The 6,754-nt window shown below is 41.6% G+C and overlaps 1 long non-coding RNA gene across 1 annotated transcript; it reads right to left on the bottom strand.

The window, feature by feature from the left end:
• Nucleotides 1-366: 366 nt before the first annotated feature.
• Nucleotides 367-6,636, bottom strand: LOC103376279 (uncharacterized). The gene is made up of 3 exons (XR_521292.1): nt 6,626-6,636; nt 5,648-5,651; nt 367-465 (listed from the first exon to the last, which is right to left on the bottom strand). It is a non-coding gene; the product is annotated as an uncharacterized LOC103376279 (long non-coding RNA).
• Between the last annotated feature and the right edge of the window lie 118 nt (nt 6,637-6,754).

The following is a 6,754-nucleotide window of genomic DNA, read 5'->3' as shown; positions in this document are numbered from 1 at the left end:
ACATATAAACTATAAATGGCAGCAAAAGGTGATAGATTTCAACACTTCATACAAAAATCAATCGTCCAGCTGCGTATTCTTTGACGAAAAAGTAGAATCTGCATACTGAGACATCAAGGTGCGAGAAAACACTTTAAATTGAAACTGCATCAGAGGAAGATGCAGCAGAAGGAGAATCAGTCAGAGCTGTTTGCGAGGTCCAAATCCAATGCAACTCCATATGTTTGTTTTTTTTATATCCATATGGTTTTATGTATCCCTCCATAAGAATTTACAGTCAGTCCACATATGTGATCCTTACCTTTACCTTGTTAATGAAATGAAAAATACTTTATTTATCCCAGAAGGGAAATTCAATTTAAGTGTGATGAGCCCCGAGCGGGATATGAACCCGGGGCCTCCGATGCCAGGACTAGTTCCCGGTGCGGGAAGGGGCCGCTTAGCGTGGTGAGCTATGTGCACCCTGTTAACCTGTCCATGTGGTGTTTTATTCATAATAAGACAAATCATGTGTAGAACAAGCAGTCAGCACCAGGGCTGAACACTGTAACGGTGAAACTGCAGATTAGAAACACAGATTAAGAATTTCCCACTTTCATATTTAACAAACCTAAAGAACCAATCCTGACAACTAGTGGAGTAGAGCTTTCTGTAAACTCTTCTTCAGAAATGGTTTTGTCAGAGAATTCAATCCAGTATATAAAACCATTTAAGACATGTGATAGCAAATGTTTGATATGCATTTATAAATATACATATCGCATAATGATGGCAAATAATCTGAATTTTGAAAATCAAAGGAAGATTTATGTGTCTCATCCAGTGAACTGTCAAAGAAGGCTTTAATATAGCTTTAATGTAGCTCTGTATGCTCAGTCACAAGATGGGCAGAACAGATTTCCGATGTGGTTTGGATGTGAACGTCACTTGGAAAACTCTGGACTTACACAATGTCACACAGGAAATGACTGAAAGAGTGGCAGGTGATGACTTGAAAAATCTTGTGTCACGATTGATGAGAGGATCTTGTGACGCATGTTGGACAGTGTAAAGAATGACACTTGCGTCGATGCACTTTGTGGCCTCATCGGATGCTGTCGAGATAGACTTTGTGCATTCTGTATGATTTACAGTGAACGTAAAAGCAGACTGAAGATCCCTGACTCTCAACACAATCCACAACAGCTTTCGGTTCAGGACTGAATTACTCCAATATTACAGCTTACCGTTGTGTTTTACAGTTTTACTGTGTTTGAGCAGATTTGGCAGGTGAGCCGGTGTGCTCGAGCTGCTTGAGGAGTGGAGGACTGGATGGAGAAAGAGGCAGAGATACCAGATGCTCACATACTAAACGAGTCAAAGGCTTAGACTTACATGTAAGCTATTGTTTCATTGGGGGAAAAAAAAACTTCTGAATATGTAGCTTTGATCCACAGAGATGAGCTTTCAGGTGTTTGTCATTAAAGGGAGATTAAGATTTCAGCCCTTGTTAATGTGGTGACACCTGTGGTTACCAGTAGTAGCCAAAAGATCATTTTTCGTATTTGTTTGCAGTGCAGGGCCCTTGCAAGGTGGCTCGGTGGTTAGCACCGTCACCTCGCAGCTAGAAGATCCCTGGTTCACGTCCTGGTTAGGTTAGGACACCCGGGATCTTTCTGCATGGAGTTTGCATGTTCTCCTTATGCAGCGTGGGTTCTCTCCGGGTTCTCCAGCTTCCTCCCACAGTCCAAAAACATGTTGAGGTTAATTGGTGATTCTAAATTGTCCATAGGTGTCCAGGGTGTTGGCTGGGATAGACTTCAGCCCCCCATAACCCTGGTGAGGATTAAGTGGTGTACAGATGATGGATGGATAGTTTGCAATGCAGCCCAACAAACTCAAATTTTCTGAACAAGTCTCCTGCAGCTCTCCATCTAAAAGCTCTCTGGGGCTGCTGTTCTTGATTCATGACTCAATGAACAATCGAAAGTGATCTACTGATGAATAAATGGATGTTCATCGTGCACCATTTGTGTCTTACTGCAGGGAAAAGTGGGCAGTCACACTGGATCACATGCAGGCTTTTCTGTATGAAGACAGTTTGTGTAGAGCGGGAGGATGATGCTCTCTGCCACAGACAATAAAAACTACTGTATACAGGTAATATCCTGATGATAACACAATGGATGGTTGATCATAACCTGGTTAGAGCCCATTAAAATCCTAAAGGTTACACCTTTAAGGCGGTGATATCTTCTGTCCAACGTACCATGAGGGTGTGTAAGTGTCTGCAGTGCTTCTTTGATGTGACCTTTTATTTATACTAACTTGCCAGAATTCATTTCCTTTGCAAGTCATTAGTTTTCCTGTGAGTAGAGGGACAACTGAAGGCCAGAGCATGAGATGAAGGGAGCAGGTAATAGGCAGGAAGAGAGCATGGAGAGCGGGAGGAGGATACAATTGTTATTTATTGACGTGTTGTACCCTTGGTGAGATAGACACGAGGGTAACCATGGAAACCAACCAAGGTATGAGTCACGGCTAGCAACATTAGGGTGGGATGTGGGCAAAGATTGAATGAGGTTTAAATTGTTATCAAAGGCTTCATAAAACAAGCCAAAGGGAAATGATTGCAGTTTGACTCACCCGCGCAGGATTTATTCTCAGAATATTCAGGTGCTTTAAATCAGATTCTCTGTAATGAAGTATGTTGTATTTCTTGTTTTCTGACAAATAAATATGTTTTGGTTGAGAGCTCAATTGTGTAAATTCAATTTTGACTGCGCGAACACAGCTGCTCCTCTTTGTCACTTTCAAACCTGCTGAACTGAACTTAGCTGTTCCTGTGTTTTGTAGCAGAGACACACAAAGCTGGGCTGAATTCAGCGCAAACACAGCATGCAATGTCTCTCCCAGGGCTCCTAAATTAGAGGCAGTAAAGTCCGATTGTTTTTTTTTGTTGATGAATGCAATAATTTCTAGGGTATGAACTTGCATCACCAATGTCACAGCAGATATCGAGGAGCAATCTTACAGTAAATATGCACAGAGGGAATGTTAACTGCACGCAGAGGACAGCTCGGTGAACATGCAAAACTGCTGAACAATAAATATCTCCCAGACGTGACACAAATACTCACAGGCACATCAGTACTTCCTGCACTGTAATGTTCTCCTTTAGTGTGCCTGGTTTCCTTCGGGAGAATTTCCTCCTGAATATGATATATGGTGTGATTAATTCAGGCAGAAGTGCAGCAGGAGAGCACAAGATGAATGGCCCGGTCCTTTTTTTATTTTTTTTTTAAACTGTAAGAACTTAAGTGTTTGCAGTTTTCAGTATGTCACAAGAATGGAGGTTTTGTAGGGGTACCCCAGTGGATATGGCAACTTTGTCATATTCACATTATTTTTATTTATGTAGCCTGAAAGTCACAATTCATCCCACAGGAGTTTACCATCAAGACACTCAATGCAAATAAAGGAAATCTCTCTGAAAACACTCTTTAATTGGCTAAATGTGTCAAGTTGACAAGTTTTTAAAAGACCTTTAAAGTATTTGTAACAAAGAGTAAATGTGAGAAATAGTTGAGGATATTTATCAGAGCTGACAACAAAGTCTGAACCTCTTCCACCCAGTAAGCCTTTTGCATCTCGGACCAAAACAAACACATCGGCCACATCTCCATTGTACTTTATTTTAACAACCAGAAAGGTTGTGCACACACAGAAACATCCAGCCACCACCATGAGCCCACACTATCACTGTAAAATGAGCTGATGGTAACTTATCTTCACTTCACCTAAATCTTCTTTATTGTGCTTGAGTGGACCGGATGTGTGGAAATAGATACACAAAGACTATTGTGGAACAAATACGAGTGGTGGAGGCGGATTAGAGGAGAACCTCAAAACAGCAGTCGAGACTCTCGAACTGAGCTGAAATGAGACAAATGCACATAAACCATCCATCCAGCCATTATCTATACACTGCTTAATCCTCACTAGGGTCATGGGGGGCTGGAGTCTATCCCAGCTGACTCAAGGTGAAGGCAGGGGTTTTTGAAGTGTGGAAGGAAGCCGGAGAACCCGAAGAGAACCCACTCTGCACGGGGAGAACATGCAAACTCCACGCAGAAAGATCCCAGGTGTCCTCACCGGGATGTGAACTGGCAACCTTCTTGCTGCGAGGCGACGGTGCTAACCACCGAGCTACCTTGCGCACATAAACTAGATCGATAATACTACAAAAATACTTAGTTGTTTTTGGGGGTGCTGGCTGAACATTGGCATGCACTTTCGCTTTTTCATGAAATTTGGGAAATATCGTCTCAGTCTGTTTATAAGCATGAGGAGGGCCAACAGTTTCAGTGGGAAGGACTCACATGCCGAACATTTAATTTTGCCAAAACAAGAACAGACAAGCTCAGATGACAACACGTGTATACACCAGATAGTTGTTATTTATGTTCACAATCTTGCATATAACGTCTTAGAAGAAATAGGTTGATGTAATTTCACTTTTTCTTTCCTTGTCACCAGTGTTTGATCTCCTGGTTGTAGTTTAAAAGGAACACAACTGAAAATGTCAGACTTACATTAAATTCTCATCAAGAAAAGTTTCAAAGTTCTCAGAGACACTAATGTCAGACAGATGTGTAGGAAAAGAAAAACGGAGGGTGGGAAAATATGTTTTATTTACCTGATACTGAAGGAGCTGGTTGGTAAAAATGAAGTTCATGCATGTCGTGCTGTCCTTTACCAAAGATTCATTCCCCTGAAATTACCATGTCTGCTATTTAGCATCAGGAGCATTTAATCAAGACACCTTAGGTGTTTATCTCAGATGATTGTCTTATGAATTCGGTAATCAGTCAGGAGAAGATGGGAAGCCTCATTGACTTGGACGACTGCTGGCGAATATTCTCGAGTCTCTCAGCAGACTCAATGAATGATGAATTTCATGCTCGGCTACGAAGATGAATTATTTAATGTAGTTTTAAGCAGGTTTGACAGAGAGGCTCAGAGAGAAGAGGCCAAACAGAGATAACACATCAGTCAGTGTGCATATGTCTGTGTGTGCTGTTTTTAATAGTAGAGGAGACAGCTTTTGACATTTCAACAATAAATGATGACAGATGACAGCTTTAAAAAAACACTGACCGGTCACGCTCTCCTGTCAGACGGAACTTCAGGACGACTCGGCTGCTCTGCGGCGTGACTGTGTGTCACTCATGTCAAATGAAGATCTCTCCATCTTCAAAATGCTTCAAAAAGAGTTGAAAAAAACAAACTCGTAATCCAAGAACGACACTAAAAACTGCAGGAGAGAGGCGGCTTTAGAGGGCGGGGGGAATTATCATAAGAGAGTTTGCTTTAATGTCAACCACACACACTGAAAACCATAGAATTTAATGTGTCTTTACATTTGTGATGTGGACTCAAGGTTGGCATTTAGGTTGACCTTTCTTCTGTCTTTATTAAACATAAGGTTGATGTTATGATATTGGATTCACTCACCTGTAGGTTTTCACAATATGCTGAAGACCAGAACTCATGGAGATCTCCAGACAGAAGTTTGATGTTTTCCAAATGAAATTGGATATAAAGCCCCATGCAGCACAGTGTATGTAGGATCAGTCTGATTTACCAGATGTAGACTTTCTGGTATAAGCCTGCGATTGGCTGCATGTTTCACACGACTTGCACCTCAATGTGGGAAACAACCAGTGATGTGCCATCAGAGGCCTTCTCTGCTGCCCTAAACTCTATCAGAATCACTGACTTATGTTGTAATATTTTCCCATTAATCTTTCCTGTTCTCTTCATTTCATAGAGTGTCTCTGGGCTGTGGTGCTTCCCAGCAGCATACGTTTATATTAGAGCTTTTATCCAATCATATTTCAGTCATCATGTGTTGCCGGGGTCAAAGAAATCTGCCCTGAGGGATTCAGAATCAAAAGTGCAGGGACCTGTGACTTAAAATGCATCACAATGAAAGTGTTGCTTTAACCAATCAGATTGAGAGCTGGTGGTCCCAGGGCCAGGTAGCTGACAATGACGTCAGCACTTTCACGTCCTCTGATTGGACGGTCAGAGAGCTCAGCCGAAGCTAGTGGTTCTTGTCTGTAGTGACCTGCACAAGCTAAAACTTTATCTTAAAAGTATTAGGTTTTTGTTTTTAAGTTAAGCAAGCGGACATTCTACAGTGAATTAAAACTGATGCCAGAAACACGACTGGACAAACCCGACTTTCAGCATCAGCCTCCACGGAGATGGAACAGGACTAATTGTTGGAAGTGAAACGCACTGATTAGCTGTACAACAGAGTGACTGAACTGTTTATGATGAAAGAAATGGAGTTTGTGTTCTAATAATCACAAGTTTTGCTGAGTAAAATATATACATTTGTCCTTTTATTGGGTTGATATTGATGCTCCTGTCAGATGTGGTTGCAGGAAACAGGACTTCTTGAATTGTTTTAACTGAGTTTCTTGCTTTAATGATGGAATTCATTCTGGCTACATGAGAAACCTGTCTGCAATGCAACATCCTGTTATGCTACCTTTCTGCATAATACTGATGGTTTCTATCACTGTGGCGTCATGGTTAAGTATTAAGAGGTGGTTTGATTCAGGTAGGACGCTACTGAAGGCCTCGGAGTGAAATGCACGGCCCACCACTGGAGACAACAGCAGCAGCATACCACTGAAAAGTTTTGTCTACAGTTTGGATCCTGCTAGTTTTTTTTTTTTTTTTTTTAAAGTTAAGCAAGCGG

This window comes from Stegastes partitus, unplaced genomic scaffold (assembly GCF_000690725.1).
Source record: "Stegastes partitus isolate 25-593 unplaced genomic scaffold, Stegastes_partitus-1.0.2 Scaffold3769, whole genome shotgun sequence".
Classification (NCBI taxonomy): domain Eukaryota; kingdom Metazoa; phylum Chordata; class Actinopteri; family Pomacentridae; genus Stegastes; species Stegastes partitus.
Note: the sequence above shows the minus strand (reverse complement) of the source record. Positions and strands in the feature narration are given on the sequence as shown.